Raw genomic sequence first — 13,659 nt, 5'->3', positions numbered from 1 at the left:
TCCCTCAGTGCAGGATTCAACTCAGGTCACTGCTGGGCCTGCCATCAACTGGGCTTGATTTTGTATAGAAACCAACTAATGTCTTAATAATCCTCAAGAAATCACTAAAAATCCAGGTGTGATGTTGTGACTTTCAATCAAAATAGTAAATATCAGGTTCTAGAAGCAGTAGGACATAAATGACTGCAAGAAAATTGGTCAGAAATGGTCAGTCTCCTAGGCAAATTAGAATATTCAGAATCAACCTATAAAGAAATATAAATTATTTTAATATGTGCAAAACCTGTTAGAGATAGTTTTCATCTAATAAATAAAATGCTGAAATCGTAAAAGCCTAGAAAGAAGCATAATATAAGGAGAAAAACTCAAGACAGAGAGTTCTGGGCCTAGAAGCTGCCTCAGCTGTACCATTAACACACTTGACCTTACATGGTGAGAGGCTAAACTTTTCTGCACCTCAGTGTCCTAAAATATGAGACAGCTAAACTGGATCATCTTTAATGACTTGGCCAGCTTTAAAATTCTGTTATTGGTGGCAGGCGTGAGGGGATGTAAAAACAAAGTCACATGGCCCATGTTGAAAAGGAAAAAAGGAAGAAAAAAAGGAAGGAAGAGGTGGAGGGAAGGAAAGGAAAGGAAAGGAAAGCAGACTAAGAAAAACTGCTTACGTATATGGGGAAAAACCTTTGAAGTTAAAACTCTATCTAGATAATGACAACTTCAACATAATAAATGACTCAATGAAAGTGGTAAAGAACTGGCCATTCAATTGATGGCCTTACAATACCACTAAACATTCATTGGCTCATTATACAGAATGTTGGCCTGTGAGTTCTACTTATGAACTTTTAGGAAGCATCAATAATTCAATCAAAAATCGTATTCCATTTTTGCAAATAACATGGGACTATTTCAGTACTATTTGCTTCAGTTTTCCACTGAGGGGCTTGAATTTCTGCAACATTATGGATAAATTGGATTCTGTGGGTGCCTGACTACGTGTGACTCCACATCCACAAGTTATTTTTATGGGAGGGAGCTGAAGGGACTAACATGGCATCTCTCTTTCATTATAATCACTGAAGGTCTATAAGTAGAAGTGGAGGGGCAGAAGAGTTTGGAGCCTACTGAGATTAGGGAAAAGGCTCAGAAGAAGAAACTAAACTGAGAGGTATCAAAGACTATGAGGAAAGAAGTGATAGGCAAATTATGTGTGGAGGTTAAAAAGCAACGGGGGTTCAATGGAATCATTGTATAAAAATAATACATAATAAAATAAAATAAAATAAAGAGGCAATGGAGGTATCTGGATAACTGGATTTCCAATCAGGCCCTGGGATTCTCCAAACTGCCTGGCTCCTATGTTGTTTCATATAGTAAGGATCCCCTGGTCTTACCTATTTGTTATCCACCTTCTTCGTACAATCATAAGAAGTAACACAGTGGAAAAGGATTCACTTCACATGGTCCAGGCTTTGGAATGAATACTGTGCACTGACTGACAGCATGTGCACATAAGAATGGTGGTGTAGACTGGGGTCTGCCTTGCACCATTCATGAGAAGCCAGGGAGAGTTTGTTGTGCTGTATTTTGTCAAAAATTGGGTTGGGAGTTTCATGTTCATACTCCTTAAATTGAAGGAGACCATGTCATGGGCCTTAGGAAGACGATGCCAGGGCTACATTTTCCAGTCTGCTTATCACATTGTCTGAGCTCTCATCACTCACTCAGCAGCTCCTTTCCTTGGCCTCCAGCCCAGCTAAGTTTTAAATCAAAGTTTTTAGGTTTTTTGAAAAAACTTTTCCAATATACACAAATCTAGAGAATAATATGATAAACCCCCATATGCCTAACACCTAGCTTCAACAATTATCAGCATTTAGCCATTCTTTTGCCAACTGCTGGCTGCCCCAAAATATCATCAAAGCCAACTGATAAGACAAAGCTGAGTTTATTACTATCTGATAAAGGATGATACTGTCTTGCCAGAGTTTTAATACCCTCTTGAAGTGAGGATGGCAAACTTGGCATATATATGAGGTTTTGGAGTCTGATTCAAGGTGGATCTTTCAATGAAAGGGGAGCATGATTAGGATTAAGTAAGGATCAAGATAAAATAATTTATGACCTGTGAACACAACAACATGAAGATTTTCAAGGTGAGGATTTTGAGGTAAGTGATTTGAAAAGTCTTGGGGCATAAATACTGGCTTGGTGCCATTTGTTGGAGAGTTTAGTGTTCAGTTAAAAGGGTTTTATGGGAAGTTCCTGAAACAAACAATATGCTTATTTACACATATCTTCCTGGGCAAGAGTACTCTGGAATAGTAAAATCAGATTGATGAAGGCAGTGGAATGGTAAAGTCATATTAGTGTAGCAGCTAAATAGTAAAGCTATGTTAATGTATACATTAAGTTTTTTGGGTGTATGTAGTTTGGGTTCTCAGTGTCATCTAGCCCCCCCACTCACATTCATTGTTCTTGTTATTCCCTAAAATAGTTTAATTCATTGTTTATTTTTAAAAGTTGCCAATGGTATCCAGCTTATAAACACACTCTGTAACTAGGTAAAAATCTCTAATAACCAGAAATCTCATATACATTCTATTTTGTCTTATATTTTCAGTTATTCTGTTCTTCACTTTATCAGGAAAGCCAAGGAAATAACTCTTATGCTAAAAATTCACTGTCGGACACTCTGGAATAAAAAAAAAATGCTGAGGACTATTCAGAATCTCAAAGAGCTCTAAACAGAAATCATTGCCTTATTAGGCAAACAGCCAGTCTAAGCCATGATAACAGGAGCAGAGAGAATCAGCAAGTTCAAGTTCAATGTGGGCTTTGTGGGGCGCATGCTGAGTAAAGTCAGCTCCTCTTTAGTAAATTAAGCCATTCTTCTGAAGGAAAAAAAATGCCTTAAAGAAAATATATAGTGGCTTTTGACATCCACTCCTTTGGGGTTAGTAAAAATATAAATGTATTCAGGCCACAAACATTAATTGAGCATGCTCTAAATGCAGGGCAAAGAGGGAAAGGTCAATGTTTCTGAGAAAAGCCTGTCTTGGTGGAAAAATCACCACTTTTGAAATGATACCTGCATGAGAATCTTGAAGAAATTACTTAGCATCTAATTTCTTAATGTCTTAAAATTTCAAAACTTACTATACACAAACTTGCAGGCCTTTAAAGACAGGAAGAAGAAATGCACATATGGAGCCTGGCATCTAGAATGCATTATTGTTTCAACTGCAATCTCTGCCCTTGAGGAGACTTTGCAAAATGTCAAAAATAGAAGGGCAGAACAGCAGGTTGTATTGGAGTCCAATCATCTAGGGTCCACAATGCTATGTCTGATGTATTTTGTGCATTGGTGAATATTTCTGAGTGGGATTCTAGAATGATAAGAACCATGCTCCAGGAGTATGACTTTGACTGCCAGTGTCACATATGGGCTCCCAAAAGGGCCTCTGTGCTGGGCCCCAGGCTTTAAAGGACCATTAGCAAACACATGGTGGGGCTGTCTTTCAGGACTTGGTCTCAGCACTGGTTGAGTGTGACTCACAACTGTTGTGTCTAACATCGCCTCTGTCTCAGAGAGACATTTATCCTCATCGTTGCCTTATATACTTGAAAAGAAAGGTGACTGTGTCCAAATGCCCTGGTGGTTTGTGTGACATTGCTCCAGAGAGCTAGGAGAATTTGAATGACAGAACAGCTTGGGTAAGAGAAAAGACAAATTAGTTAACTTGCCAATCCTTCCTCTCAGAGAGCATGAATGCACTAAACTCTTGCATAATGAAGTATTTCCCAGGAGGGCTGAATATCCATCTTGCCTCTCTTCTTTCCTATTCATAGTTCTAGAAGTATTCAAAAATTAGTAAGGTATTTGTAGCTGAGGAATATTTTACAATATGAAACAATTCATACAACTCTAAAATATGTATTAGATTGAACCATTTAAAAGTACCCTGTTTTTTGTAGGTCAACCTGCATGGTTCAAACACACACACACATACACACAATCTTTTATCAAAAGACATAACATTCATGAATCCTGATAACAATTCTTTATATTTCTGTATAGGTCCAAAATTGCTTTAAGAGATAGTAAAATTGAGGATTATGTGTTATGGATATATATAATTAAGTTAAAGTATTTTGTAATTTTTTCTGCCATGATATGTAAATTCATGACTTTGATATGATACATAAAATTAATTATTACTTCAAAATCAAAATATTGCTTTAAAATTTTTTTGACAATCCCAGTTGCTATTGTTTTAGGGGAATGAGGTTTCTCTAAAATGAAATCAATAAAAAGCTATCTAAAAACTATAATGATTCAAAAAATTGGCATTGCTGAGAATAGACTACAAATCATTTAAAAATCTGGATTGTAACAATACAATTATTTATTTGGTTAAAGTAAAAGCAAGAGATGAAAATCTTATGAGATAAATATAAAATAATTTATATTTTGCTACTAGTACAAACACCACTAGCCCATTCAAAGAACAACCTTATAAATGCAAAAGTAAATTCAGTCATCTTTGATATTTTGCCATATTTCATTCTATTAAAACTATAATTTAAAAGGTATTCTAGATTTGTTATAATGAAGATATATTTGCCACAGTAGGAGGATAGAACAGATTTTTACTTAACAGTTTGTTAACTTGCTTTATAACATTTAAATATCTGTACTTTCACTCCAGGACTCTCAGATGCTAGGTGCAGGCCTGTTTCCAGCAATATCTTCATTCATTAACAGCAATTACTCATTGGCACCCATGACATGACAAGTAGATTGGAGCTAATAAATATTTAAAGGTGATTAGGCCATAGAAGAGGCTTCTGTAATGGTCTTCAACTCAAAAAGCCAAAGAGGCCAGGCAGGTGTCATAAACAAGAGGAGCCAGTGAGGAGGAAGATATTAGGGAGTGGTGGGGACTATGATGAACAGGGCAGACTTTGTGCTGCATCTAATAGGGACACCTATTGCTCAGGCTCAGCCCATTGTTGCCACATGGGAATGTGGGGCAAGGCTTGCCAAAGCTTGCGCTTTAAAAACAAAAAAAAATCTAGAAATATGGATATTTTCGTATAAAATCTCTCAGTTTGAAATAAAAATGTAAAACTATGTAGAATGAACTAAATGTGTCTGTAGGCTAGATTTAGCCAATAAACTAACACTTTGCAATCTCTACTATGGATTAAGGTAACAAGAATGTGAACTAACACTTGCCTTGTACTCTTTTTCCATTTCTCATTTGTTCTCACTGAGTATTTGTTATTGTGTTCTGCTCTTCCCTTCCTCCTTCCTCCTTCCTCCTTCCCCTCATCCTCTGCCCTTCTCTGACTCTGTTTCTTCCTCTCTTCTCCTCTTCTCTCTCCTTCCCCAATTTGGCTTTCTCTGTTCATTGTGAAATACGGCAGCCGCATACATTGTAATTTCAGTCCCAATTAGAAAGTAACTAGCTAAGGAGAGAGAAGTCTCCATGCACCATGTGTATGAAAAGGAAGAGGAGTTCCTAGATAACGTGGTTTGGGCATCAAAGGTTTCCCCCACAGGATGGTGGCAAATTGACTGATCTAAGATTAAATTGCCTTAAGGAGGCATATTTGGAAAAAAAAATCAAAGTAACTTTTTGTACCCAAATGACCAAATATATTCTATCTCTCAAGTTTACTATTTTTTACACAAAGTTACCAAACTTCTCAACCTCCACGTGCTCATACTGGAATAACAAAAGCCAACTTGGGATATTAACAATTATTTTTATTTATATGTGTATATACTATAGCGTGTAATGTAATTATAATTGTTGCATACTCTCAGAGCTTATGTTACATATCTGAGAAGACTTATTTTATTTTTATTTTTTGAGACAGGGTCTTGCTCTATCACCCAGGCTGGAATGCAGTGGAGTGGCACCGTCATAGCTCACTGCAGCCTCCTAGGCCTAGGCTTAAGCCTGAGCAAGTGATCCCCTCGTTTCAACCTTGTGCGTAGCTAGCAGTATAATTACATGCCACCATGTCCAGCTATTTAAATTTTTTTTTTTGTAGAGGTAGTATCTTGTTGGTCTCAATTTGGCCTCCATCCTCCCACCTAGGCCTCCCAAAGTATTGGGATTGCAAGTGTGAGCAACTGCACCCAGACAGAGAAGATTTATTCTGTATGTTTATGCCTGGCAGAGCTGAGTACATTTAGAGCTAGATTCTGTGTATTAACGCAGCTACTCCCACACAAAGGCAATGGAATAGAAAGCAACTGGGGCAAGAAGAAAAAGGTGCTGAGAAAATCATCACACAAAATCTAGCAAGAGAATTAGTAAACTAAATACCATTGGTCCTACAGTCTAGCCACAAAAGACTGAATAGGATAGGCAAATTGCATTTTGCTTGATGTTCCAACAATTGACTTTTTCAAATCTATCTCCCCAATGCCTTCTCTGAAATCTTCATTTCCATTGTTTGTAGTAGCTTCATTTCTCTCCCCTAAGCAGCTGTTCATAGATCAGATATTTAAAATGTCAAACAATATTTAAAACAGCAAACATTTAAACATAAAATATACAATCTGTAGAACGACATCAGGAATTACAGTGTCTTGAATCACAATCCCAGAATGACTGGTCCTGCTTTAAGCAAAAAGTATACGGAATCAGAAAGTAGAGGTATCATTGTCTCCCTAATCTTTTCCAGTTAACCATTTTACAGTCTCCCTCATCCCCTTCAGTAAATCAGGAGATTCTACCACATGTCTGTCTGGCATAAATCTATCTTGCTATAAATTACATCAATTTATTTTATTCAGCTTTAATTGTAGGTAGAATATGGCTTCTCATCATTTTACAACACATTTTTGGTAGGTGAATGCTATGAATTAAATAGTCAGTGAATTTTAGAGCTGTAAAGTCCTTAGACAGCAAATCCTCCACATTTTATAGATGAGGAGCCTAAGGTCCAAATGTATCAATTTACTTACCTAGGATCAAAAAGCTAGTAACTGATGGAGACTGGGCTTAGATTCAGACCTCTTTAGCTTTAATACCTTCCTACTATTTTGCACTAATTTTTTTAGCAAGATGAATAAACCCTTGTGATGCTTACCTTTATGTGTCAACTTGACTGGGCCACTGGATGCCCAGATATTTGGTCACAAATTGTTCTGGATGATTTTATGAAGATGTTTTTGGATGAGATTAACATTTATATTGGTAGATTTTAACATTAATTTAGATTAACATTTTAATCAGTAGAGTAAGCAGCTTACTATTATATAATGTGGTTGGCCTCATTCAATTGAAGGCCTGAATACAACAAAAATTCAGATCCTCCCCCCAGTAAGAAAGGTTTGCCCCACAGACTGCCCTCAGACAACTGCAAACATCAGCTCTTTTTGCCTGATGGCCTTCAAACTGGAATATCAGTTCTCTGTGTGTGTCCCATACCAATGGCCCACTCTGCAGATGTTGAACTTAACAGCCTTCATAATTGTGTACAGCAATACCTTATCATTAATCTCATTATGTGTGTGTGTGCATGTGTGTTGTTTTTCTGGAAAATCCTGACTAATCTAATCCTCTTCCCCCAAATGTTTCAGAATGGATAAATTTCCCTACACAATACTCAACTTCATGCCTCTTTTATCTTTTTACATTTTCTAAATTTCTCATATTACAAAGTTTCAAATTAGGCAGAAGTATCTTGTGTCAGACTGAACCTTGTATGCTAACTTGGATTGGCTTGACTGCCCCTGCTTTCAGGGCAACATCTGCCTTCTGGACCACACAATTACTGCTACTATCACTAAGGTCTTTGAGATGGAAGGTGTGAATTAAATTCTTGGGTCTCCATGGCCCTTATGTTCCTCATGCCAAATGACCCCTGTGCCTCAGGATGCAAATGCCAAAGTGGCTTCCTAAGCTGTCAAGGGGTCTGATGGTACAATGCAAAGTGTGGGGGAGTTCAATCCCTGCAGAGTGAAGCTTGACCAGTGGAAAGTAGGGAACAGGAGCAAGCCATGGACACCTCTGCCCTCCTTTCCCATTTCCATGGGCTACATTTAGGTGCATGTCCTCCAAGCCCTTCTGGAGAAATCCTTCATGCTAAGTGAGCATGCCTGCTGAATGACAAGCCATTTCTTTTCATGGTTCATTGGGACACAGTAGCCAGCATGGAAACATCATATCACATAGCTTCACATCTTTCTATGACTTACTTCCTTCTTCCTCACCTTAGCTACCTCAGGCTTATACTTCCTAAATAAAGTTTCAGCACTTTAATCCTTGCCTTAGTCTCTGCTTTCTAACGGATCAAGAAAAAGATAATTTTCCTAAGTTAGGATTGATAATTGTTCAATAACAGATTGGTTTGGGAGGCAAGGAATGGCTAAATTTATCTAACAATTGGCTATTTTAAAAATCAAAAGAGAAATTGTATAGTTTATGATAGCCAGATGATGTATTGTTAAAATACTAAGGGAATAGAGCATACCAATTATATAAAATTCCTGACTCGCCTGTAATTGAAATTTTTTACTCCAAAACGAATTGAAAACCTTTTTAATTTATGAGTCCATGTTTATGAATTTATACGGAGAACACACTGCATATTAACTCTTTAGTATCTAAAAATTTTTCAGTGTTTTGAGCAACATTTCCAACATGAATTATGATAGTGTAATACCAAACACAAAGATGTTATGGGACATTGAGTGGTGAACGAATCTGTGCTCTGCTTCCTCTCTTAAAGTGACAAGTTGAGGATTATAGTCTGATAAGTTTTCCTGTTATGGAGTGAATGAATGTTTATGTTCCTCCAAAATGTATATGTTAAATCCCTAATCACCAATGTGATGGCATTTGGAGGCAGAACTTTGTAAGTAATTAGGTTTAGATGAAGTCTTGAGGGTGTGTCCTCATGATAAAAGTAGTGGTCCTATAAGAAGAGACCAGAATGCTAGCTCTCTCTTTCCACCATGTGAGGACACAGCAAGAAATCAGTTACTTGCAATCTGGGAAAAAGGCTTTTACCAGAAATGAATCAACCAGTATCTTTATCTTGGACTTCCCAGCCTCCAGAACTGTGAGAAATAAATGTCTGCGTTTAAGTCACCCAGTGTATGATATTTTGTTATAGCAAACCTCACAGGCTAGTATATTAATATTCATAACTTACCTAGATTGAACCTTGATGCTTGTTTCTTATTAAACCAGTCTTTGCAAAACAGTCGGTGGACAGAGTGGGAATGAAAAAGGCAGATGATCGATGAAGAGTTAAGAGTAAAGTTGAAATGCAATAATTCTGTCTGAAATCTTCTCTAAATACAAACCACTAAAGAAATAAACTTTCTTTAAAACTCATAATTGCCGATGTTGACCTTGGCCTCTCCAAATACCTTAGGACGTCAGAGCTGAACGCTCTGGACTGAATCCCATGGAAACAGCACTTAATAGCTTCATCCAAAGTCACAGTTAGGGCATACTCTGGTCAGCAAAAGGAACAAAAATATCATCTGCAGTTTCTTAATTATATTTGCCCCAAGAGTTAATTTAAATTTGTTTAGTTTATTATGCAGAGGGAAAAAACATTATCAAAAAATCCCAGCTTTTCATAAAGCCAGGGATCATAGAAGTCAAACCACAGATTCAGCCACTTACATCACCAGCAATAGAGATTCTATAATTAGAGATTAGCCAGCTGCAATCATTTCTGCTGCTTTAGACAGCTGGATCAAGCTGATTTCACTGAGTTGTGTCAAGCTAAAATGTCTCCTTTTTTTCCTGTTTAAAAGAAATCAGCAAAACAGTGTGACTCAGACACCCAGAGAACCTCTTTCTCCCACCTGAACCTCTAACAAAATGTTTTTTGTACCTATACATTTATTTCTAGTCTCATACCTTTCTTGGATTAAAAAAAAAAAAAAGCTTCCATTACCATGTCACTGCTGGTGAGATGCCTAGAAAATCTTTTAACTTCAAATTGATGGCATTAGGAATAGTTTCTCTGAACTAAGTCCTATATTCAATCCCGCCTAAAAAGAACCACTCCGCTTATTTTCTCACTCCCAACCGATGGTTGAGAAACCTTAAGATTAATAACTATGGCAAGAGCAGTAACAATGATGACATAAATACTTTTATTATTAATGGAAAAGTAAGCATTCTGGGCCAGATTTTCTTTCCTCTTAGTTGTAGCTCATTGGGAATTCCCATGTAGCTTGAACTCTGTGCCTCAAAATCCTTTCTTCCATTAGCAGCTGGAGCTCTTGGTACTGTTTTGGCCATTGTTCTCACCATTGTTCTGTCCTTGTTGTGAGATGGGAAGCTGGCTTTACATTTTAAATTGGATGACAACACTAAGAAAGTAGCAGTAAATTATTACACAATACTGTTGTTTTTTTCCAAGATGGCATTACAACACTAAAAAGCTGACACAATTTGACAATTTCCCTATTTCAAAATTATTAGAACCAAGGTTTATAGGAATAGCCAACTCAACTCTAAGGGAATCCAGGATATTTGCTAGAAATATATTCTTTCATTTCATATTACACTGTTAACTAATTATTAACCAGCTCTACCAAAAATTGAGCAAAAGGTAGAGAAATACACTTTGACCCCAGAGATATCACGGGGAAAAGAATTATTCTAACCTGATTTATTTGAATAGTTAACACCAAAAATAAACATGTGACTTTTGAGGACCACACAGTTGACATGGGTTGGCCTATTTTTTTATGACTCCTTCATACAAGAGCAAACGTTCTAATTTTCTAGTCAGTGTGACTTTATGCTTGCTCTTCCACAAATTAAATATCTCACTTTGGCTGCCAGGATTATATATATTTCCTAATTTATATGACAGTGAATTGAATATTAGAGTTGGAAGCATGTTCATCATCGTATAGATTAGTGCTTCTCAAACTTTGTCAAAGCCAGGAGTTCCTTTAATTAATTTTCTCCATGACCTCTTCATTTTGCAAGACTTTGTCAATCCAACAAGATATTTTTATTAAATAATTTACTTTATCAATTTTTAATTAATGAAAGGCACATCTATTGGCACTCAAGGCAGGAGAAAAAGTCAGCTCTATTTAAATGATGTGAACTAAGAATGGGAGAAGGAGAATTTTCCAAGTTGCTGGGCTGACACATACACATCCACGACAAAGCCCAGACAAAATTTCCTCATTTCTTACAAAATCTTTTTTTATTTGCCCTGCTCTGGCTTTACCCATTATTCCTTCTTTCTTCTCCAAGCATGTTTTCTCTGGCCTTTGCATATGTTTTCCTCCTAGTTGAGAAGAAACGTTCCTCATTCATTGCATATACAAGTTATTCAAGTGCCACTGTGTGTGTATGTGTGTGTGTGTGTGTGTGTATGATCTTCCATGACTCCCACATCCACCACGACCACCAGTCAGAATTAACTTCTTCCTTATCTTTGCTCCCTCTGTAAGCTGTTTGTACTGTGGTGATGAGATTGTGCTTACACATCTGTTTCCCATACCAGACTGTGTGCTCCTTGAGATCAATTTCTATGTCTTACTTACATTCTATTCCTAGGGCTTTGCACAGTATCTAACACGCAATAGGATACTCACTAATATTTTACTTAATGAGTTAATTAATGAATGAGTGATAGTATAACTATGTAAATCTAGTGCTATTACTCACAAAGGAAAATTTTTCACAAGATTCTAAGCCAGCATGGATTTGGCAAGGTGTAAAAGATGAGCAAAGTACTGCAACATGTAAATATCTTTCCTGAAATCAAACAGATATTGGATTTGATGCTTCTGTGGTTTAAGACTGTACTGATATTTGTTTTCCATGCTCTACTCACCATTTTTTCCACTTAACAAAATCTTTTTCTTCTTAGTCAACAATGGTAATAGGTCATATTTTGCTTTTCATGTACATTATTCCATTTGATACTCACACCAACTCTGCAAAGTAGGTATTATTATTGATTTCACTTTCTAGGTCTAGAAACTAAGGCTCACAGAGGTTAAACTTTGCACAAAGTCACAGAGTTAGTAGATGTAGTATGGAGTCTGACCTCATATCTGCTGTCTCCACAGACCACAACACATAATCCATGCAAAAACTCCTTCATTATTATTGCCTTAAGATCACAGGACTGGGTAAGGTGAGAGGACACAGTGTAAGAGCTGGACCACAGTAACTCATATACTCACATGTGAAATGCATACCACCAGGCTTGATTTTCATAGGATGACTTCCGTAAACAAACAAAATGCATAAATAGTATAAATTTAATTATGTGGAGGAAAATACAAATACATAAAAATACACACTGAGATTAAAATATACCAAAAGGTTAAATATAGTACAGCAATAGATAATGTTAGTTTTAACTTTCTTCTTACAATTTTATGTATTTGCTATATTTTTGCAATAAATATGTCTATATACTCAGTATAGTATTTTATTTGAATAAAAAATGAGATGGAAAATTAGATAAATGGTTAGCTCTACAATAATGGTTTAGAAGCAAACTCAGTGTCTAAGAATTTAGCATGCAAGCTCGCCTGCTTATGAACTTTCTGTTTAGAAACCTAGATAAAGAAAAAGAACTCTTATCTTTGCCTACCACCAACAGATGGTAATACCTTTGCTGGTCCCTTTGGACTTGAGAACAAATGGACTTACACACTATCTTCAGGACAAATCTATTTGTAAATAGAGGAGTCTCCACACATAGTAAAAGAAGTGCTGCAAATAAATGGGAAGTTCTTTTTAAAGAGTACTGATTTTTATGAACAAAAATATTAATCACAGCATTAAAAGTAATGGCAAAAACCGAAATTACTGTTGCTCCAACCTAATATAATAGGAAAAATTTGTAATTCACCTAAAAATAAGGTAATAATGAAATAGAAATCGATATTATGTATACTCCATCTATTATGAATTATTTTATAGCCATTAATTATATTTTCAATGAATTCTAATGACTGGGAAATTATCTAGCTCTCACATTATTTTGAAAAGCTAGGATGCAGAATTGTATATATGCATAACCTTAACTATATAAATGTATATAGAAAAGAAACTCATAGCTAACAGGATTTCTGTATAGGAGAGTTATGGAGTAAATTTTAATTTATATCACTATTTCCTTTATATTCTATGATTTTTTCAATGAGTATTTATTAGAAGGAAAAATAAAAATCTTTCTTTCTCCTTTTCTTTCTCACCCCCAACCCCACACGTACACATACAGTCCTGAAGAGAGAAATCCAAGGTTTGAATCTAAATAGACTTAAAATAGGAATGAACGACATGCTGATAATCAATCAACCCTAGAATGAGTCAAATTAAATTATTCTGCTACAAACATTCAAAACCTAACCTTGGTATTTACCTGCAGAAAGGAGTCAAAGCCCAGAGCTTGGGGCTAGATGGCAGATAAAAGATTGTCATCACCCCAGGCCAACAGAATTGCTTACCCATCTCATATATATTCTTGTCTTTTTTTTTCTCACAAGTAACTGCTTTTATTAAGGTGCAGATTTCTCCAAACAGCAATATTTGGAGCTCTTGTACAGCAAGAAAAAAAAAAAGACAGTGAAAAATTTATCTTGAAATTCATGGTAAAAGTAGGATTGGAACCGATGAATCA

This window comes from Pongo pygmaeus, chromosome 8 (genome assembly GCF_028885625.2).
Source record: "Pongo pygmaeus isolate AG05252 chromosome 8, NHGRI_mPonPyg2-v2.0_pri, whole genome shotgun sequence".
Lineage (NCBI taxonomy): Eukaryota > Metazoa > Chordata > Mammalia > Primates > Hominidae > Pongo > Pongo pygmaeus.
Note: the sequence above shows the minus strand (reverse complement) of the source record.